The sequence below is a fragment of the Heterodontus francisci genome, chromosome 9, assembly GCF_036365525.1.
Source record: "Heterodontus francisci isolate sHetFra1 chromosome 9, sHetFra1.hap1, whole genome shotgun sequence".
In the NCBI taxonomy this organism is placed as follows: Eukaryota; Metazoa; Chordata; class Chondrichthyes; order Heterodontiformes; family Heterodontidae; genus Heterodontus; species Heterodontus francisci.
The window spans coordinates 930,818-954,918 of NC_090379.1; the positions used below are offsets into that span (position 1 = coordinate 930,818).

General features: G+C 45.8%; 1 protein-coding gene across 3 annotated transcripts in view; it reads left to right on the forward strand.

Annotated features, from left to right (window-relative positions):
• The window catches only part of pomt2 (protein-O-mannosyltransferase 2), a 266,777-nt gene that overhangs the window by 208,111 nt on the left and 34,565 nt on the right, over positions 1 to 24,101 (forward strand). The window lies entirely within an intron of this gene.

A 24,101-nucleotide genomic window follows, 5' to 3' on the forward strand; every position in this document is an offset into this window, starting at 1 on the left:
CTGCCATGACTTAACCCTTTAAATTACACCTTTTGGAAGAAGCTGAATATCAAATAATGTCAATTACTCTAGGGCCCTTCTTCCCTGGTCCTCGTTACTACAGAACTCCCTAAAAAACCCTATTTACTTTATATGAAAATAAACTGTAGTTTCTACCTTAGTTAGAAAGCCAGCTATTTAGAGCTATTCCCTAACAGCAGTTACTCATCAACTAATCACCTTGCAGCTTTCCTGTGATGTCACTGTTGACGTTTTTTCAAAGTACCGCGCGCCTGGACTGCACACACACAGGTCCGACTGCTCTCCGCTCCCTTTGCTGGTCCCATTCAGTATCACTCCTTCCTTCTGCCGCTGCACTTTTAAACTCCTGCACTGTCTGCCTGGTTCTCTTGGACTGCCTGGATGTCACCCATTCCCTGTCTGCCTGCATGCTCCTAACCAGTGGTGTGATCACCTCCCTCAACATGCTATCCATGTAGTCCTCTGCCTTGCAAATGCACAACAGTGACTCCAGCCGCCACTCGAGTTCTGCAAACGGGAGCGCAAGCTTCTGCAGCCAGTGACACTTTCTGCAGATGTGTTTGTCTAGGACACATGGTGCGTCCATGACTTCCCACATACCACAGGCAGTACATTCCACTGCTATACCTTAACTTTACAGACTATTTATTATACGTAGAATAGCTTACCAGGTACTCACTAAACAGCTCCTTCCACTACACTGAAGCAGGAACCAAATACTGGAGGGTTAAAAAAGTAGAAAAATGGAGCACTTCCCCCTTCACCGAACTCGCCACTCGCCAAACTTGAATCACTACAGTCAGTTTGCAGGCTGCATCCAGACCTCTGTATTTATACCTTTTGAAGCTGAAACTGCAGCATCCAGATTTGACTTGTCAGCTACTTAACTAATCAGCTGCTCTGCAGTAGAGCCTGTTGATCCCTGCCTAAGACTGTAAGAAACTTAATTTACTTTCTTAACCCTACTTTACTTTCTTAACCCTACTTTACTTTCTTAACCCTACTTTACTTTCTTAATCCTACTTTACTTTCTTAACCCTACTTTATCTAGAGGGTAAATCCCAGTTAAATGCTAACCGCAGACCAGACATTTATAAAGATAACAACACTTAAAATGCACACTCACCAAACTCGAATCGCTTTACACAGCCAGGGGTGGTGATGGTGGTGTCTGGGACATTGTCTGTAAGGTATGATTCTGTGAGTATGACTATTTCAGGCTGTTGCTTGACTAGACTGTGGGACAGCTCTCCCAACTTTGGCACAAGCCTCCAGATACTAGTAAGGAGGACTTTGCGGGATTGACAGGGCTTTGCCGTTGTTATTTCCGGTGCCTTGATCGATGCCGGGTGGCCCGTCCAGTTTCGTTCCGGTTAGATACAAGTGGTTAAATTCGTGACAAGGCGTTAGCAATAATGTTTTTCCCTGAAATGTGTACAATTTTCAGTTGATAAGAATGTAACAACAAACTCCATCTAAATATTCTAGCATTTCAGTTTTTAAGTTTTTCCACAAATGTTAATGGCTTACAGTCAGCGTATATTATTGTTTGTTTATAATCATGGCAGACATATACTTCGAAATGTTTGAGAGCCAGCAAAAGTCCAAATGTTTCTTTTTCCACAGTGGAATACTTTTTTGATGGCAGTTTAGTTTTCTCGAAAAGTACCCTACTGGCCACTCTATGCCAGATTCGTCATCCTTCAATAGGACTGCACCAACCCCCAGGTCGCTAGCATCGATTGCTAATTTCAAGAGTTTAGTAAAATTTGGAGCAGCCAACGCTGGTTCATTAGTTAACATTGCCTTTAGCTTTTCAAAAGCTGCCTGGCATTCATCTGACCATACTACTTTGTTTTTCTCTTTTTGTAGTAAATCGGTTAATGGAGCAGCCACAGGACTAAAATTCCATACAAATTTCCTGTAAAAACCACACATCCCTAAAAACCTCAGTACTTCCCGTTTTTTAGATTTAGGGATAGGGAACTCAACTAAGGCTTGTACCTTTGCCATTTTTGGCAATACCTGTTTTTGCCCCACTATGTGTCTGAGGTAAGTTAATCTTTTTCCGAATTTACTTTTTTCCAGATTTATCACCAAGTCCACTGCTTTTAGTTTTTTAAACAGAATTTTTAGCCGGTGTAAGTGTTCTTGCCAAGTGTTACTGTATATTAGTACATCATCGAGATACACCACACAGTTGGGAACACTGGCTACCACCTGATATATTAATCTTTGAGAAGTGGCTGGGGCATTTTTTAGCCCGATTAGCATCACCCAGCACCAATCAAGACCGTCAGGTGTTACAAAAGCTGATACCTCTTTGGCTCAGGAGTGCAGCGGAGAGGAGTGCAGGATCGCCGCAGTTTGAAAACAAAGTGAGCAGTGATGTCACAGGAAAGCTGCAAGGTGATTGGTTGGTGACTAAGTGCTGTTAGGGAATTACTCTAAATAGCTGGGTAAGTAACTAAAGTAAAGAGAAAGGTCTGCAGTTTTTAAAAAATATAGTAGGTAGTGTTTTTTTTTAGGGAATCAAGGTCCCTAGTGCAAATAATCTAATGTTTCGGTAATTTAAGGGGATAAATGAAGGGTAAGTCATGACAGGGCAGCTCGGCAATGTGGAGTGCTCCTGCTGTGCAATGTGGGAAGTCAGGGCCACTTCCAGTGTCCAGGGCGAACACATGTTCAGGAAGTGTCTCCAGCTGCAGCTACTTGAAATCAGCATTTCGGATCTGGAGCAGTGGCTGGAGACACTGTGAAGCATTCGCTAGGCTGAGATCATCGTGGATAACACGTACAGGGAGGTGGTCACAACACAGGTAAAGACTGTTCAGGCAGAAAGGGAATGGGTGATCACCAGGCAGAGCAGAAGAACTCGGCAGGTAGTGCAGGAGTCCCCTGGGTCCATCTCCCTATCCAGCAGATTTTCCACTTTGGATACTGTTGGGGGAGATCGCTTCTCAGGGGAATGCAGCAAGAGCCAAGCCTGTGGTACCACAGGTGTTTCAGTTGCACAGGAGGGGAGGAAAAGGGGTGGAAGAGCGATAGTGATGGGGGATTCTATCGTAAGAGGTACAGATATGCATTTCCGTGGCCGCAAACATAACTCCAGGATGGTATGTTGCCTCCTTGGTGCTAGGGTCAAGGATGTTCTGGAGCAGCTGCAGAACGTTCTGAAGGGGGAGGGTGAACAGTCAGAGCTCGTGGTACACATTGGTACCAAAGACATAGGTAGAAAGAGGGATGAGGTCCTGCATCACGAATTTAGGGAGCTAGGTAGCAGATTAAAATCTAAGACCTCAAAGGTTGTAATTTCTGGATTATTCCCTGTGCCACGTGCTAGTGAGTATAGGAATTGGGTAGGAGTCTGCCCTCGTGACCGCATTGACCTTCCTGTAGTCTATACAAAATTGAGTTGATCCGTCTGCTTTCGGTACTAGAACTATTGGTGAACTCCAGCTGCTTTGACTAGGTTCGATCAAATTGTTTTCCGACATGTATTGGATCCCTGCGTTTACTTGGGCCTGTTTGTCTGGAATTAAGCGGTAAGGATGTTGTTTTAAAGGAACGGTTCCCCCTGTATCCACATCATGTGTGGCGACGGTTGTACAAGCTGGCTTATTCCTACAGACCCTTTTAAATGATTTGAAAAGCCTGATTAGGTCTTCACATTGTTTTGCCTCTAAGTGCAAAAGCATGTTTTCCAATTCTCCTAGCCATTCTGTATTCGCTAACCTGATAGTTTGCGGTTCAATCTGAGAATTGTCTAGTCTCCTTCTGCCTCATCCTCACTATGCTTTTCCTTCTCAACAGTCCCGATTACCTGACCTACCTGCACTGGTTTATCCTCCTCACTGTGATAATATTGCTTTAACATATTGATGTGACACAACTGTTTTTTATTCCGGCAATCACATCCCATGAATGAATAAAGAACAAAGAACAGTACAGCAGAGGAACAGGCCATTTGGCCCTCCAAGCCTGCGCCTATCTTGATGCCTGCCTAAACTAAAACCTTCTGCACTTCCGGGGACCGTATCCCTCTATTCCCATCCTATTCATGTATTTGTCAAGATGCCTCTTAAACGTCGCTATCGTACCTGCTTCCACCACCTCCCCCGGCAGCAAGTTCCAGGCACACTCTACCCTCTGTTGAAAGAACATGCCTCGCACATCCCCTCTCAACGTTGCCCCTCGCACCTTAAACCTATGTCCCCGAGTAACTGACTCTTCCACCCGGGGAAAAAGCTTCTGACTATCCACTCTGTCCATGCCGCTCATAACTTTGTAAACCTCTATCATGTCGCCCCTCCACCTCCATCGTCCCAGTGAAAACAATCCGAGTTTATCCAACCTCTCCTCATAGCTAATGCCCTCCAGACCAGGCAAACCCCTGGTAAACCTCTTCTGTACCCTCTCCAAAGCCTCTGGTAGTGTGGCGACCAGAATTGCACGCAATATTCTAATTGTGGCCTAACTAAAGTTCTGCAGCATGAATTGCCAATTTTTATACTCTATGCCCCAACTGATGAAGGCAAGCATGCCGTATGCCTTCTTGACTACCTTATCCACCTGCGTTGCCACTTTCAGTGACCTGTGGACCTATACGCTCAGATCTCTGCCTGTCAATACTCCGAAGGGTTCTGCCATTTACTGTATACTTCCTAACTGCATTAGACCTTCCAAAATGCATTACCTCACATTGCTCCGGATTAAACTCCATCTGCCATTTTTCTGCATAAGTCTCCAACCGATCTATATCCTGCTGTATCCTCTGACAATCCTCATCACTGTCCGGAACTCCACCAATCTTTGTGTCGTTCGCAAACTTACTAATCAGACCAGCTACATTTTCCTCCAAATCATTTCTATATACTACAAAGAGCAAAGGTCCCAGCACTGATCCCTGCGGAACACCACTAGTCACATCCCTCCATTCAGAAAAACACCCATCCACTGCTACCCTCTGTCTTCTGTGACCGAGCCAGTTCTGTATCCATCTTGCCAGTTCACCTCTGATCCCGTGTTACTTCACCTTTTGTACCAGTCTGCCATGAGGGACCTTGTCAAAGGCTTTACTGAAGTCCATATAGATAACATCCACTGCCCTTCCTTCATCAATCATCTTCGTCACTTCCTCAAAAAACTCAATCAAATTAGTGAGACACGACCGCCACTTCACAAAACCATGCTGCCTCTCGCTAATAAGTCCATTTGTTTCCAAATGGGAGTAAATCCTGTCCCGAAGAATCCTCTCTAATAGTTTCCCTACCACTGACGTAAGGCTCACCGGCCTATAATTTCCTGGATTATCCTTACCACCCTTCTTAATCAAAGGAACAACATTGGCTATTCTCCAGTCCTCTGTGACCTCACCTGTAGCCAATGAGGATGCAAAGATTTCAGTCAAGGCCCCAGCAATTTCTTCCCTTGCCTCCCTTAGTATTCTGGGGTAGATCCCATCAGGCCCTGGGGACTTATCTACCTTAATGCTTTGCAAGACGCCCAACACCTCCTCCTTTTTGATAAAGAGATGACTGAGACTATCTACACTCCCTTCCCTGGGCTCATCATCCACCAAGTCCTTCTCTTTGGTGAATACTGATGCAAAGTACTCATTTAGTACCTCGCCCATTTCCTCTGGCTCCACACATAGATTCCCTTCTCTGTCCTTAAGTGGGCCAACCCTTTCCCTGGTTACCCTCTTGCTCTTTATATACGTATAAAAAGCCTTGGGATTTTCCTTAATCCTGTTTGCCAATGACTTTTCATGACCCCTTTTAGCCCTCCTGGCTCCTTGCTTAAGTTCCTTCCTACTGTCTTTATATTCCTCAAGGGGTTCGTCTGTTTCTAGCCTTCCAGCCCTTTCGAATGCTTCCTTTTCCTTTTTGATTCAGCTCACAATATCCCGCGTTATCCAAGGTTCCCGAAACTTGCCAAACTTATCCTCCTTCCTCACAGGAACATGCTGGTCCTGGATTCTAATCAACTGACGTTTGAAAGACTCCCACATGTCAGGTGTTGATTTACCCTCAAACAGCCGCCCCCAATCTAAATTCTTCAGTTCCTGCCTAATATTGTTATAATTAGCCTTCCCCCAATTTAGCACCTTCACCCGAGGACTACTCTTATCCTTATCCACAAGTACCTTAAAACTTATGGAATTATGGTCACTGTTCCCGAAATGCTCCCCCACTGAAACTTCGACCACCTGGCCGGGCTCATTCCCCAATACCAGGTCCAGTACGTCCCCATTCCTAGTTGGACTATCTACATATTGTTTCAAGAATCCCTTCTGGATGCTCCTTACAAATTCTGCCCCATCCAAGCCCCTAGCACTAAGTGAGTCCCAGTCAATATAGGGGAAGTTAAAATCACCCACCACTACAACCCTGTTACCTTTACATCTTTCCAAAATCTGTCTACATATTTGCTGCTCTACCTCCCGCTGGCTGTTGGGAGGCCTGTAGAAAACCCTCAACACCATGACTGCACCCTTCCTTTTCCTGAGCTCCACCCATATTGCCTTGCTGCACGACCCCTCCGAGGTGTCCTCCCGTAGTACAGTTACAGTACAGCTGTGATATTTGCAAGGATGTTGCCTGGGATGGAACATTTAAGCTATGCAGAGAGGTTGGATAGGCTTGGGTTGTTTTCGCTGGAGCAGAGAAGACTGAGGGGTGACCTGATCGAGGTGTACAAGATTATGAGGGGCATGGACAGGGTGGGAAGGGAGCAGCTGTTCCCCTTAGTTGGAGGGTCAGTTACTAAGGGACACAAGTTTAACGTGAGGGGCAGGAGGTTTAAGGGGGATTTGAGGAAGAACATTTTTACCCAGAGGGTGGTGACAGTCTGGAATGCACTGCCTGGGAGGGTGGTGGAGGCGGTTTGCCTCACATCCTTTAAAAAGTTCCTGGATGAGCACTTGGCACGTCATAACATTCAAGGCGATGGGGCAAGTGCTGGCAAATGGGATTAGGTAGACAGGTCAGGTGTCTTTAATGTATCGGTGCAGACGCGATGGGCCGAAGGGCCTCTTCTGCACTGTATTATTCTGTGATTCTCCCTCTCAAATTCTACAGACATCTGCCCAGCTAATCTCTGTAAGTTCCAAAACTTCTGACAGTAAGTTTCAGGGACTAATTCATACGCAGCAAGATTAGCTATTTTTTCCATCTCATAATCTGCAGAAGCCTCTTCAGGAAGCATGGCATAAACTTCATGAGTTGTGCCTACCAACTTGCTTTGCATAAGTAGTGTCCAGCTTTCCTTTGGCCATTTCATCTGTTTGGTGTTTTTTTCCAAAAGATATGAAAAATGCCACCACATCCCTTTCCTCAAACATAGGAAGAGCTTGTATAAATTTAAACAGCTTTTCGCTGGGTCCTGGGCTGAATTCAGATTCTTCCTGACCCGAATTTTCTCTGGAGTTAAGACCACCCCTTTGTCTTAGTTCCATCTCTCTTAATTTAAATTCTCTTTCTTCTCTTTTTCCAATTCAAGTTTTCTTATTGCTGTTTCTTTTCTTGCACAAGTGTTTTCATTTCTAACTGAATGTTAGTCAATTCCACTGCATCACTCTCTGACTTACTACCACTTTCTTTCTCCTCGTCGTCGTCTTCTAATTTTAAATGTTGGGCTATTCTGTCAATTCTCTGTGCTTTTTTAGCACCTGATTTCAATTCTAACCCCAATTTTGCCGCCAATTCTTTTAGTTTATTCTTCGTTAACGTTGTCAAGTCACTGAGGGAAATATTCTCTTTTCCCAGAAACTCTGCTGAAACTGCCAATGTCATTCTGATGACATAGACTGTACCTCATTACACAAGAAACCTGATTCCTTTTTTTTTCATACTTGCCGTTAGATTTGGATCCCGACAATCGAGTCTCCAATTAATATGACCCCAGACGCGAGAACAGTTAATATGATGCTAGACACAAGACCCCAATTTATGTTATCCCAGAGACGAGCAATTAATATGATTTCAAAAGTGAGATCCTCAATTAATCTGATTCTGATCCCGGACGTGCCACCCAATTAATATGTTCAGTCCCATCACTCCACGTGTCTCAGCATATTATTAAAGTTTTCCCAACCCCCTCCTGACTCCCCGAAGCCTGTCCACAACCTAGACATGTGGGGCTACAGGGATCGGCCGGAGGAGTGGGACTGACTAAATAGCTCCCTGGAGAGCTGGCATGGACTCGATAGGCTGAATAGCTTCCTACTGTGCTGAAAATGACCTGTTTTTATTCTCTCTCGTTTCCCTCTCATTTCTTGGACTTTGCTTTCGAACGGCAGCTATTCAGGATTCTGCCATTTGCACATCCTGTACACATTTTTTTGTTTCTTGTCTGATTATCACTCCCTTTGGCCTTGCACCATGAAACATGTTGTCATTTAATTTCTCTTGCCCTCCGCCCGAACAGAGACTTTCCCTTTTGTTGTTCTTCCCACCCTCCCCTTTAACTTGCTCAAAACCTATTACATTCCTAACTTTTCCCAGTTCTGGTGAAAGGTCACAGACTTGACTCTTTCTCTCTCTCCACTGATGCTGTCAGACCTGCTGCCTCTGTGATTTCCATTTTCGTTTCCCCTCTTAACTTTCTGTATTCAGCCTGGTTCTCACTTGTATCATCAGCCTGACGTCTGTCACAGGCATCTTTTTTCTGCTTCATCTTATTCTCTACGTCTTTCATCATCCAAGGACCTCTGGCTTTGACTGCCGTACCTTTCCCTTTTGAGAATGTGCCTCAACTGTACCCAAACCATGTCCTCTTCAAAGGCACCTCTGAAAGTGGTTGGGTCGAGGATGCTTTCAAAGAACTCAAGGGGGCTATGATTGGCTTCCAATGACTGGGTCTTTCTTTGTGTTGAGCAGGATCCCAGACACAGAACTTTCCCTTTCATCTCTTGTTAAGCCTTCCTTGGTGCCAGTTTTGATCAAATGCGTTGGGTGCAGCTGAGATGATGGCTGTCATGTCCAGGATTGCTAATCTGCTGCATGCTTTGTGGGGGTGAGAGAAACCAAACTTTCGCACAGCCTTGTCCCTGAGGATTATTGAACATGTGTTGTGCTGAAGCTATTAGAACAAAAAAGAACAAAGAACAAAGATAATTACAGCACAGGAACAGGCCCTTCGGCCCTCCAAGCCTGCGCCGATCCAGATCCTCTCTCTAAACATGTCGCCTATTTTCTAAGGTTCTGTATCTCTTTTCTTCCTGCCCATTCATGTATCTGTCTAGATACATCTTAAAAGACTCCATCGTGCCCGCATCTACCACCTCCGCTGGCAATGCGTTCCAGGTGCCCACCACCCTCTGCGTAAAGAACTTTCCACGCATATCCCCCCTAAACTTTTCCCCTTTCACTTTGAACTCGTGTCCTCTAGTAATTGAAACCCCCACTCTGGGAAAAAGCCTCTTGCTATCCACCCTGTCTATACCTCTCATGATTTTGTACACCTCAATCAGGTCCCCCCTCAACCTCCGTCTTTCTAATGAAAATAATCCTAATCTGCTCAACCTCTCTTCATAGCTAGCGCCCTCCATACCAGGCAACATCCTTGTGAACCTCCTCTGCACCCTCTCCAAAGCATCCACATCCTTTTGATAATGTGGCGACCAGAACTGTACGCAGTATTCCAAATGTGGCCGAACCAAAGTCCTATACAACTGTAACATGACCTGCCAACTCTTGTACTCAATGCCCCGTCCGATGAAGGAAAGCATGCCGTATGCCTTCTTGACCACTCTATTTACCTGCGTTGCCACCTTCAGGGAACAGTGGACCTGAACACCCAAATCTCTCTGGACATCAATTTTCCCCAGGACTTTTCCATTTACTGTATAGTTCACTCTTGAATTGGATCTTCCAAAATGCATCACCTCGCATTTGCCCTGATTGAACTCCATCTGCCATTTCTCTGCCCAACTCTCCAATCTATCTATATTCTGCTGTATTCTCTGACAGTCCCCTTCACTATCTGCTACTCCACCAATCTTAGTGTCGTCTGCAAATTTGCTAATCAGTCCACCTATACTTTCCTCCAAATCATTAATGTATATCACAAACAACAGTGGTCCCAGCACGGATCCCTGTGGAACACCACTGGTCACACGTCTCCATTTTGAGAAACTCCCTTCTACTGCTACTCTCTGTCTCCTGTTGCCCAGCCAGTTCTTTATCCATCTAGCTAGTACACCTTGGACCCCAAGCGCCTTCACTTTCTCCATCAGCCTGCCATGGGGAACCTTATCAAACGCCTTACTGAAGTCCATGTATATGACATCGACAGCCCTTCCCTCATCAATCAACTTTGTCACTTCCTCAAAGAATTCTATTAAGTTGGTAAGACATGACCTTCCCTGCACAAAACCATGTTGCCTATCACTGATGAGCCCATTTTCTTCCAAATGGGAATAGATCCTATCCCTCAGTATCTTCTCCAGCAGCTTCCCTACCACTGACGTCAGGCTCACCGGTCTATAATTACCTGGATTATCCCTTTTACCCTTCTTAAACAAGGGGACAACATTAGCAATTCTCCAGTCCTCCGGGACCTCACCCGTGTTTAAGGATGCTGCAAAGATATCTGTTAAGGCCCCAGCTATTTCCTCTCTCGCTTCCCTCAGTAACCTGGGATAGATCCCATCCGGACCTGGGGACTTGTCCACCTTAAAGCCCTTTAGAATACCCAACACTTCCTCCCTCCTTATGCCGACTTGACCTAGAGTAATCAAACATCTGTTCCTAACCTCAACATCCGTCATGTCCCTCTCCTCGGTGAATACCGATGCAAAGTACTCGTTTAGAATCTCACCCATTTTCTCTGAGTCCAAGCATAACATTCCTCCTTTGTCCTTTAGTGGGCCAATCCTTTCTCTAGTTACCCTCTTTCTCCTTATATATGAATAAAAGGCTTTGGGATTTTCCTTAACCCTGTTTGCTAAAGATATTTCATGACCCCTTTTAGCCCTCTTAATTCCTCGTTTCAGATTGGTCCTACATTCCCGATATTCTTTCAAAGCTTCGTCTTTCATCAGCCGCCTAGACCTTATGTATGCTTCCTTTTTCCTCTTAGCTAGTCTCACAATTTCACCTGTCATCCATGGTTCCCTAATCTTGCCATTTCTATCCCTCATTTTCACAGGAACATGTCTCTCCTGCACGCTAATCAACCTCTCTTTAAAAGCCTCCCACATATCACATGTGGATTTACCTTCAAACAGCTGCTCCCAATCTACATTTCCCAGCTCCTGCCGAATTTTGGTGTAGTTGGCCTTCCCCCAATTTAGCACTCTCCCTTTTGGACCACTCTCGTCTTTGTCCATGAGTATTCTAAAACTTACGGAATTGTGATCACTATTCCCAAAGTAGTCCCCGACTGAAACGTCAACCACCTGGCCCGGCTCATTCCCCAACACCAGGTCCAGTATGGCCCCTTCCCGAGTTGTACTATTTACATACTGCTCTAGAAAACCCTCCTGGATGCTCCTTACAAATTCTGCTCCATCTAGACCTTTAACACTGGCATTGGAATTCATATATTACATTACTCATTCGTGTAGTCCCCTACTGAAACTTCAACAACCTGGCCGGGCTCATTCCCCAACACCAGGTCCAGTATGGCCCCTTCCCGAGTTGGACTATTTACATACTGCTCTAGAAAACCCTCCTGGATGCTCCTTACAAATTCTGCTCCATCTAGACCTTTAACACTGGCATTGGAATTCATATATTACATTACTCATTCGTGTAGTCCCCTACTGAAACTTCAACAACCTGGCCGGGCTCATTCCCCAACACCAGGTCCAGTATGGCCCCTTCCCGAGTTGGACTATTTACATACTGCTCTAGAAAACCCTCCTGGATGCTCCTTACAAATTCTGCTCCATCTGGACCTCTAACACTAAGCGAATCCCAGTCAATGTTGGGAAAATTAAAATCTCCTATCACCACCACCCTGTTGCTCCTACATCTTTCCATAATCTGTTTACTTCAATATCCTGCGGGTTACCATTAACCAGAAACTTAACCGGACCAGCCGTATACATACTGTGGCTAGAAGAGCAGGTCAGAGGCTGGCAATTCTGCAGCAAGTGACTCCCCAAAACCTGTTACAAGCACATAACATAAATAAGAGCAGAAGTAGGCCATTCGGCCCCTCAAGTCTGCTCCACCATTCAATAAGATCCTGGCTGATCTGATTGTAGCCTCAATTCCACTTTCCTGTCTGCCCCCATAATGCTTGATTCCCTTAGACTCATTGAGTCATGAAGTCATTTATGTCACGGAAGGAGGCCGTTCAGCCCATCCAGTCAATGCCGTCTGTCCACGGAGCTATCCAGTCAATCCAACTGCTTCATTCGATTCCTGTAACTCTGCAGGCGGCCATCCAATTTCCTTTTGAAATAATTGTCTCCCCTTCCACCACCCTTGTGGGCAGCGAATTCCAGGTCATTACCACTCGCTGCGTGATAAAGGTCTTCCTCATATTCCCCCTGCATCTCTTACCCAAAACATTCCAATCTCTGTCCCCTAGTCCTTGTACCATCAGTACATGGGAACAGTTTTTCCTTGTCTAACTTATCTAAGCCTGTCATAATCTTGTACACTTCTATAAAATCTTCCCTCAATCTCCTTTGTTCTAAGAATGACACAGCCAGTTACTCCAAACTAACCTTGTAACTAAAATCCTCCATTGCTGGAACCATTCCGGTAAATCTCCCCTGCACCCTCTCAAGGACCCTCAATCCTTCCTGAAGTGTGGTGACCAGATCTGGATGCAGTACTCCAGTTGGAGTCTAACCAGAGCTTTATAACGGTTCGGCATAAATTCCCTGCTTTTGCACTCAATACCTCTAATTATGAATCCCAAGATCCCATATGCTTTACTAACCACTCTTTCACTTTGTCCTGCCATCTTCAAAGATCACTGCACAATATGCCTCTTTCGGACCCTGTTTAGAACTGTGCCATTAAGTATATATTGCCTCTCCTATTACTTCTGTCAAAATGCATCACCTCACCCTTGTCAGTATTGAATTCTATGTGCCACCTGTCCATACTGCTAGCCTATCTATATTCTGTTGCAGGTAGTTCATATCATTCTCACTGTTTGCCCCACCTCCAAGGTTGGTGTCATCGACAAACCTTGAGATTCTACTCTGTATCCCATGATTCAAGTTTTTTTAAAATTCATTTATGGGATGTAGGTGTCGCTGGCTAGGTCTACATTTATTGCCGATCCCTAATTGCCCTTGAGAAGGTGGGCTGCTTCAGTATCTGAGGAGTCGTGAATGTGCCTTCTTGAACTGCTACAGTTCTTGGGGTGTAGGTACACCAACAGTGCTATTAGGAAGGGAGTTCCAGGATTTTACCCGGCGACAGTGAAGGAACGGTGATATTGTTCCAAGGCAGGATGGTGTGTGGCTTGGAGAGGAACTTGCAGGTGGTGATGTTCCCATGCATCTGCTGCCCTTGTCCTTCTAGGTGGAAGAGGTCACAGGTTTGGAAAGAGCTATCGAAGGAACCTTGGTGATTGCTGCAGTGCATCTTGTAGATGGTACACACTGCTGCCACTATGCGTCGATGGTGGAGGGAGTCAAAGTTGAAGGTCGTGAATGGGGTGCCAATCAAGCAGGATGCTCTGTCCTGGATGGTATCGAGCTTCTTGAGTGTTGTTGGAGATGCACCCATCCAGGCAAGTGGAGAGTATTCCATCACACTCCTGACTTGTGCCTTGTAGATGGTGAATGAGCATTGGGGAGACAGGAGGTGAGTTATTCGCCACAGAATTCCCAGCCTCTGACCTTTTATAGCCACAGCATTGTGTGCTGGTCCAGTTCAGTTTCTGGTCGGTGGTGACCCCCAGAATGTTGATGGTGGGTGATTCAGTGATGGTAATACCATTGACAGTTAAGGGGAGATGGTTAGATTCTCTCTTGTTTGAGATGGTCATTGCCTGGCACTTGTGTGGCACGAATGTTACTTGCCACTTATCAGCCCAAGCCTGGATATTGTCCAGGTCTTGCTGCATATGGACATGGGCTGCTTCAGTATCTGAGGAGTCAGGAATGGGGCTGAACATTGTGCAATCATCAGCGAACATCCCTACTTCTGACCTTATGATGGAGGGAAGGTCATTGATGCAGCAGCTGAAGATGGTTGGGCCTAGGGCCTGAGAAACTCCTGCAGTGATGTCCTTGGACTGAGATGATTGACCTCCAACAACCACAGCTATCTTTCTTTGTGCTAGGTATGACTCCAACCAGCGGCAAGTTTTCCCCCCGCTTCCCATTGTCTCCAGTTTTGCTACGGCTCCTTGATGCCAAACTGTGTCAAATGCTGCCTTGATGTCAAGGGCAGTCACTCTCACGTCACCTCTTGAGTTCAACTCTTTTGTCTATGTTTGGACCAAGGCTGTAATGAGGTCAGGAGCTGAGTGGCCGTGGCAGAACCCAAACTGAGTATCAGTGAGTAGGTTATTGCTGAGCAAGGGCCGCTTGATAGAACTGTCAACAACCCCTTCCATCACTTTGCTGATGATCGGGAGTAGACTGATGGGGCAGTAATTGGCCGGGTTGGATTTGTTCTGCTTTTTCTGTACAGGATGTAAACTGGGCAATTTTCCACATTGCTGATGTTGTAGCTGTACTGGAACAACTTGGCTAGGGGTGTGGTTAGTTCTGGAGCACAAGTCTTCAGTACTATTGCCGGAATATTGTCAGGGTCCACAGCCTTTTCAGTATCCAGTGCCCTTCAGCCTTTTCTTGGTATCACGTGGAGTGAATTAGATTGGCTGAAATCTGACATTTGTGATGCTGGGGACCTCAGGAGGAGGCCGAGATGGATCATCCACTCGGCTCTTCTGGCTGAAGATGAATGCACATGCTTCAGCCTCATCATTTGCAATGATGTGCTGGGCTTCCCCATCGTTGAGGATGAGGATATTTGTGGAGCCTCCTCCTCTTGTTAGTTAGAACCATAGAAAAGTTCTGGCACAGAAGGAGGCCATTCAGCCCATCGTGTCTTTGCCAACTGAAAAGTCTAGCCACCCAATCAACTCCCACCTTCCGTCACCTGGTCTGTAGCCTTGGAGGTTACAGCACTTCATGTGCATGTCCAGGTACATAAAAGAGTTGAGGGCTTCTGCATCCACCACCGATCCGGGCAGTGAATCCCAGACACCCACAACCCTCTGGGCGAAAAAGTTTTTCTTCATGTCCCCTCTAATCCTTCTACCAATCACCTTAAATCTGTGCCCCTTGGTAACTAACCTCTCCACTAGGGGAAACAGGTCTTTCCTTTCAATCTAGCCCCCTCATAATTTTGTACACCTCAATTAAGTCACTTTCAAACCCAGGCAACATTCTTGTAAATCTCCTCTGTACTCACTCCACAGCAATTATGTCCTTTCTTTAAAGAACAAAGAACAGTACAGCACAGGAACAGGCCATTCGGCCCTCCAAGCCTGCGCTGATCATGATGCCTGTATAAACTAAAACCTTCTGCCCTTCCGGGATCCGTATCCCTCTGTTCCCATCCTATTCATGTATTTGTCAAGATGCCTCTTAAACGTTGCTATCGTACCTGCTTCCACCACCTCCCCCGGCAGCAAGTTCCAGGCACTCACCACCCTCTGTGTTAAAAAAAAACTTGCCTTGCACATCCCCTCTAAACTTTGCCGCTCGCACCTTAAACCTATGTTGCCTAGTAACTGACTCTTCCACCCGGGGAAAAAGCTTCTGACTATCCACTCTGTCCATGCCGCTCATAACTTTGTAAACCTCTATCATGTCGCCCCTCCACCTCTGTCATTCCAGTGAAAACAATCCCAGTTTATCCAACCTCTCCTCATAGCTAATGCCCTCCAGACCAGGCAACATCCTGGTAAACCTCTTCTGTACCTGCTCCAAAGCCTCCACTTCCTTCTGATAGTGTGGCGACCAGAATTGTACGCAATATTCTAAGTGTGGCCTAACTAAGGGTCTGTACAACTGCAGCATGACTTGCCAGTTTTTATACTCTATGCCCCGACCGTTGAAGGCAAGCATGCCGAATGCCTTCTTGACTACCTTATCCACCTGCGTTGCCACTTTCAGTGACCTGTGGACCTGTACGCCCAGATCTCTACCTGTCAATACTCCTAAGGGTTCTGCCATTTACTGTATACTTCCCCCCTGTATTAGACCTGCATTACTTCACATTTGTCCGGATTAAGCTCCATCTGCCATTTCTCCGCCCAACTGATCTATATCCTGTTGTATCCTCTGACAATCCTCATCACTATCTGCAACTCCACCAACCTTTGTGTCGTCCGCAAACTTACTCATCAGGCCAGCTACATTTTCCTCCAAATCATTTATATATACTACAAAGAGCAAAGGTCCCAGCACTGATCCCTGCAGAACACCACTAGTCACATCCCTCCATTCAGAAAAGCACCCTTCCACTGCTACTCTCTGTCTTCTATGACCGAGCCAGTTCTGTATCTGTCTTAAAAGCAAAATACTGCGGATGCTGGAAATCTGAAACAAAAACAAGAAATGCTGGATTCACTCAGCAGGTCTGGCAGCATCTGTGGAAAGAGAAGCAGAGTTAACGTTTGGGGTCAGTGACCCTTCTTCGGAACTGACAAATATTAGAAAAGTCACAGATTATAAACAAGTGAGGTGGGGGTTGGGCAAGAGATAACAAAGGAGAAGGTGCAGATTGGACCAGGCCACATAGCTGACCAAAAGGTCACGGAGCAAAGGCAAACAATATGTTAATGGTGTTTTGAAAGACAAAGCATTAGTACAGATTAGGTGTGAATATACTGAATATAGAACATCAGCAAGTGCAAACCTTCCATGACGGTGCTTCTGATATGACCTCCTTTTTCCTCAACCGAGGATTTCCCCCCACTGTGGTTGACAGGGCCCTCAACCGTGTCCGACCCATTCCCCGCACCTCTACCCTCACCCCTTCCCCTCCCTCCCAGAACCGTGACAGGGTTCCCCTTGTCCTCACTTTTCATCCCACCAGCCTCCATATCCAAAGGATCATCCTCCGCCATTTTCGCCACCTCCAGCGTGATGCCACTACCAGTCGCATCTTCCCCTCCCTTCCCCTGTCAGCATTCCGAAGGGATCGTTCCCTCCGCGACACCCTGGTCCACTCCTCCATTACCCCCACCACCTCGTCCCCGTCCCAGGGCACCTTCCCTTGCAATCGCAGGAGGTGTAATACCTGCCCATTTACCTCCTCTCTCCTCACTATCCCAGGCCCCAAACACTCCTTTCAGGTGAAGCAGCGATTTACTTGTACTTCTTTCAATGTAGTATACTGTATTCGCTGCTCACAGTGTGGTCTCCTCTACATTGGGGAGACCAAGCGCAGACTGGGTGACCGCTTTGCGGAACATCTCCGCTCAGTCCGCAAGCAGGACCCTGAGCTTCCGGTTGCTTGCCATTTCAACACTCCCCCCTGCTCTCATGCTCACATCTCTGTCCTGGGATTGCTGCAGTGTTCCAGTGAACATCAACGCAAGCTCGAGGAACAGCATCTCATCTACCGATTAGGCACACTACAGCCTGCAGGACTGAACATTGAGTTCAATAATTTCAGAGCATGACAGCCCCCCACTTTACTTTCATTTTTAGTCATTTTTAGTTATTTTTTCTTCCTTTTTTTTGCATTCCTTTTTACATTTTTTGCATTTATTTCATTTCATCTTAGTCTGTTCAGTTTGCTTACCCACTGTTTTTTTCAGGTTGTTTTTCTTCAGGTTTGCACTTGCTGATGTTCTATATTCAGTATATTCACACCTAATCTGTACTAATGCTTTGTCTTTCAAAACACCATTAACATATTGTTTGCCTTTGCTCCGTGACCTTTTGGTCAGCTATGTGGCCTGGTCCAATCTGCACCTTCTCCTTTGTTATCTCTTGCCCAACCCCCACCTCACTTGTTTATAATCTGTGACTTTTCTAATATTTGTCAGTTCCGAAGAAGGGTCACTGACCCCAAACGTTAACTCTGCTTCTCTTTCCACAGATGCTGCCAGACCTGCTGAGTGAATCCAGCATTTCTTGTTTTTGTTTCTGTATCTGTCTTGCCAGCTCACCTTTGATCCCGTGTGACTTAACCTTTTGTACCAGTCTGCCATGAGGGACCTTGTCAAAGGCTTTACTGAAGTCCATGTAGACAACATCCACTGCCCTTCCTTCATCAATCGTTTTCGTCACTTCCTCAAAAAACACGATCAAGTTAGTGAGACACGAACTCCCCTTCACAAAACCATGCTGCCTCTCGTTAATATGTCCATTTGTTTCCAAATGGGAGTAAATCCTGTCCCAAGGAAGTCTCTCCAATAATTTCCCTACCACTGACATAAGGCTCACCTGCCTGTAATTTCCTGGATTATTCTTGCTACCCTTCTTAAACAAAGGAACAACATTGGCTATTCTCCAGTCCTCTGGGACCTCACCTGTAGCCAATGAGGATACAAAGATTCTGTCAAGGCCCCAGCAATTTCTTCCCTTGCCTCCCTCAGTATTCTGGGGTAGATCCCATCAGGCCCTACCTTATCTACCTTAATGTTTTTCAAGACGCCCAACACCACCTCCTTTTTGATATTGACATGACCCAGACTATCTACACTCCCTTCTCTAGACTCAGCATCTACCAAGTCCTTCTCCTTGGTGAATACTGATGCAAAGTACTCATTTAGTAACTCGCCCATTTCCTCTGGCTCCACGCATAGTTTCCCTCTTCCGTCCTTGAGTGGGTCAACCCTTTCCCTGATTACCCTCTTGCTCTTTATATACATATAAAAAGCCTTGGGATTCTCCTTAATCCTGTTTGCCAATGACTTTTCATGACCCCTTTTAGCCCTCCTGACTCCTTGCTTCAGTACCTTCCTACTTTCTTTATATTCCTCAAGGGCTTCGTCTGTTCCCAGCCTTCTAGCCCTTACGAATGTTTCCTTTTTCTTTTTCCTTTAATGTGGTGATCAGAACTGTACACAATACTGCAGCTGTGGCCTAACCAGCGTTTAATGCAGTTCCAGCATTACATTCCTGCTTTTGTATTCTATGTTGCTTGGCCAATAAAGGAAAGCATTCCATATGCCTTCTTCACTCTATCTACCTGTCCTGTCGCCTTCGGGGACCTGTGGACATGCACTCCAAGGTCTCTCACTTCTACCTGTCTCACTATCCTCCCATTTATTGTATATTCTCTTGCTTTGTTTACCCTCCCAAATGCATTACCTCACACTTCTCCGGATTGAATTCCATTTGCCACTTTTCCACCCATTTAACCAAACCATTGATATCATTCTGGAGTCTCCAGCTATCCTCTTCACAATCGACTACATGGCCAGTTTTTGTTGTGTTAATTGTTTAATTGTCCACCACCATTCATGACTGGATGTGGCAGGACTGCAGACCTTAGATCTGATCCGTTGGTTGTGGGATCGCTTAGCCTTGTCTATTGCATGCTGCTTCTGCTGTCTGGCATGCAAGTAGTCTTGTGTTGTAGCTTCACCAGGCTGGCACCTAATTTTTAGGTACGCCTGGCGCTGCTCCTGGCATGCCCTCCTGCACTCTTCATTGACCAGGTTGATGGTAATGATAGAGTGAAGGATATGCCGCGCCATGAGGCTACAGATTGTGGTTGAAGACCATTCTGCTGCTTTGATGGCCCACAGCGCCTTATGGATGCCAAGTTGTGCATAGCTAGATCTGTTCGAAATCTATCCCATTTAGTACAGTGGTAGTGCCACACAACACAATGGTCGGTACCCTCAATGTGAAGACGGGACTTTGCCTCTAGAAGAACTGTGCGGTTGTCACTCCTACCAATACTGTCATGGACAGATGCATCTGCGACAGGTAGATTGGTGAGGACGAGGTCAAGTAGGTTTTTCCCTCACCACCTGCCTCAGACTCAGTCTAGCAGCTATGTCCTTTAGGACTCGGCCAGCTCGGTCAGTAATGGTGCTACTGAGCCACTGTTGGTGATATACATTGAAGTCCCCCACCCAGAGTACATTTTGTGCCCTTGCTGCCCTTAATGTTTCTTCCAATTGGTGTTCAACATGGCGAAGCACTGATTTATCAGCCAAGGGAGGGATGGTAATCATCAGGAGATTTCCTTGCCCATGTTTGACTTGATGCCATGAAACTTCATGTGGTCTGGAGTCAGTAATGAGGACTCCCAGGGTTACTCCTTCTCGACTGTGTACCACTGTGCCGTCACCTCTGGTGGGTCTTCCTGCTGGTGGGACAGGACATTGCCAGGGATGGTGCTGGTGGTGTCTGGGACATTGTCTGCAAAGTATGAACCCGTGAATATGACTGTGTCAGGCTGTTGGTTGACTAGTCTGTGGAACAGCTCTCCCAATTTTGGCACAAACCCCCAGACGTTAGTAAGGAGGACTTTGCAGGGTTGACAGGGCTGTGTTTGTAATTGTCGTTTCCAGTGCCTAGGTCAACGTCGGGTGGTCCAAACGGTTTCATTCCTTTTGTGAGACTTTGTAGCAGTTTGATACAACTGAGTGGCTTACTCAGCCATTTCAGAGGGAGTCACCCACCTTGTGGGTCTGGAATCACATATAGGCCAGCTATGAATGGCAGATTTCCTTCCCTTAAGGACATTAGTGAACCAGATGGGTTTTTACAACAATTGACAATCACCACCAGATTAGCTTTTTTTCATTCTAGATTTATTCATTGTATTGAAATTCCGCCATCTGCCATGGTGGGATTTGAACCCATGTCCTCAGTATAAGCCTGGGGCTCTGCGTTACCAGTCTAGTGACATTAGCACTACGCCACTGCCTCCTCTTCTTTAGTCATTTATATATAGCAGAAAAAGCAGTGGTCCCAGCACTGACCTTTGGGGAACACCACTGTCTACCATCCTCAATCTGAAAAGCAAACATTTACTACGACTCGCTGTTTTCTGTCCTTTAGCCATTTTTAAAATCTAATTGGACACTGACCCTCCTATTCCATGAGCCTCAATTTTGTTCACCAACCTTCTATGTGGTACCTTATCAAATGCTTTCTGAAATCCATATAAACAACATCCACTGCATTTGCTTCATCAACCTTCTCTGTTACTTCATTAACAAATTCTGTTAGATTAGTCAAGCATGACAAATGCATGCTGGCTTGACTCAAAACTCTCCAACGTGTTTATTTTTTTCCCAATTATTGTTTCTAAAGATTTACCACCACTGTTGTTGAACTAATTGGCCTGGAGTTGCCAAGAGTTTCCTTACACCCGAGGAAGTTTGCAAGATCATGGGAAGCCCTTCTGCTATTTCCATCCCCACTTCCTTTACCAACCTGGGATGCAAGCCATCGGGACCAGGTGACTTATCTACCCTAAGCATAGCCATCCTATTTAGTACCTCCCCACTGCCCCCCTCCCTGCACCTCTTAATTTTTATCCTATCCATTCCTTCTACTCTCTCTGCTTCCACCCATATTTTGTCAGATTCCTCCACTTCCTTAGTGAACACTGATACAAAGTATTCATTAAGTATATTAGCTTTGTCCTGCGCCTCTAAGCATATATTACCCTCTTGGTCCCTAATAGGCCCCACTCCACCTCTTAATACCTGCTTACTATTAACATGCCAGTAGAAGATTTTGGGATTCCCTTTTATGTTGACTGCTATTCTATTCTCATATTCCCTCTTTACCGGTCTTATTTTCCTCTTCACCTCCCCCCTCGACTTATTGTATAAGGTCTGGTTCACATTTGAAGAACTCACCTGACAAACATCATACACCCTCTTATTTTGTTTCATCATTATTTGCATCTCCTTCGTCATCCATGGACCCCTGTTTTGGTTCCCTTACCTTTCACCCTCATTGGGATATACCTAGCCTGTACCTGAAGCATCTCTTCCTTAAAGATAACCCATTGTTCTGATACAGCTCTTCATGTCAGTCTTTGGTTCTATGCTGCCCTGGCTAGGTCCCTTCCAATAGCATTGAAATTAGTTCTCTTCCAATCTAGAAGTTCTACCCTCTTTTGTTCCTTGCTTTTCTGCATTGCTGATCTAAACGTTATGATATGACAATATGTCTTACCCAAGTACTCCCTGATGGACACTTGGTTCTCTTGGCCCACCTCATTTTCCAGCACCAAATCCAGCAATGCCTCCTTTCTAGTTGGGCTGAGAACATATTGATCAAGGAAGTGCTCCTGAGCACATTTCAGAAATTTCTCCCCCTCCTTACCCTTTACTCTAATTACCCAAATATCGATTGGGATAATTCTAAAGTCCCCCAATATCATCACATGTCTGTAATTTCCCTGCACATTTGCTCCTTCTCTCACACTATCTGGAGGCCTATATTATACCCCTAATAATGTGATCATGCCCTTTTTGCACCTCAACTCTAACCAAATGGATTCTGTCCTTGCCCCTTCAAGGACAACCCCCCCCCCCCCCCCCCCCACAGCTTCGCAACATTGCAATGTTTTCCCTAGTGAATACTGCCACCCGTTTTTCCTTCTCTATCTTTTCTGAACACTTTATATACTTGTATATTAAGCATCCATTCCATGCCATTTTTAAGCCATGCTTCCATTATTGCCACTACATCATATTTCCATACTGCTATTTGTGCTTGTAGCTCACCAACCTTATTCACCACACTTTGTGCATTTACACACATGCATTGTAATCCTGTATTTGCATTCCTTGTAGGCCTTTTCGGTCCACTCCCATCTAATATGGAATGACTACCTTCTCTAGCACCGTCTAACACTCACATAATGCATTTATTCCTCTTTTCTACTTCGAAATGTTGGTCCCCATCACCCTGCCAATTAGTTTAAGCCCTCCCCAACCACCCTAGTGAATCTCACCATGAGGACGTTGGTCCCAGTCCTGTTGAGGTGCAACCAGTCTCTCTCGAATAGAAATAAAAACAAGAAATGCTGGAACCACTCAGCAGGTCTGGCAGCATCTGTGGAAAGAGAAGCAGAGTTAGGGTTCCACAGATGCTGCCAGACCTGCTGAGTGGTTCCAGCATTTCTTGTTTTTATTTCAGATTTCCAGCATCATCAGTATTTTGCTTTTATCTCTCTTGAATAGGTCTGTTCTGCCCCAGAACTAGTCCCAATGCCTGAAGGATCTGAAGCCCTCCTTCTTGCACCGTGCTTCAAGTCATGCATTGATCGTCCCTATCTTCCTATTTCTACTCTTGTTAGCTCGTGGCACTGCGAGTAATCCAGAGATTGCTACCTTCAATGTCCTACTCTTTAACTTCCTCCCTAGCTCCTGAAAATCTGACCATAGGACCTGAATACCTGCCTTTGCTATGTCGTTGGTACCAACGGTACCGCAACTTCTGGCTCACTCCCTTCTGCAGAATATCCTGCACCCTTTCCATCATGTGCTTTACCCTGGCGCCAAGGAGACAGCACACTATGTGGGACTCACGATGTTGGTTACAGAAATGCCTATCTATCCCCCTGACTACGGAATCACCTGTGACAATTGCATTTCTGCACTTTGTTGCTCTCTCCTGTACCATCCCATGCCCATTGGTGTCATGGTCTGGACTGCACACCTTCAAGGTGTCGTCACTCCCAGCGGTCTCCAAAGCTGAGTACCGGTTTGAGAGTGGCACACACCCTGTAAACTCATGCACTTCCTACTCTTTCAGGTGGCCACCCACCTACTATCCTGAACTCCTCCTGCCTGTGGGGTGAACACCTGCTCATCTTCATACCTGGTCACGTGCTCAAAAATATTCAATCAAATTTGTTAGGCATGACCTCCCTCTGACAAAGCCATGCTGACTATTCCTAATCAAATTTTGCCTCTCCGTGGTGATAGATACTCTCCTCCAGAAGTTTCTCCAATAGTTTCCCTACCACTGACGTGAGACTCACTGGTCTGTAGTTCCCTGTCTTATCTCTACAACCTTTCTTAAATAGTGGGACCACATTAGCTGTTCTCCAGTCTTCTGGTACCTCCCCCGTAGCCAGAGAGGAATTAAAAATTAGGGTCAGAGCCCCTGCAATCTCCACCCTCGCCTCCCACAGCATCCTGGGACA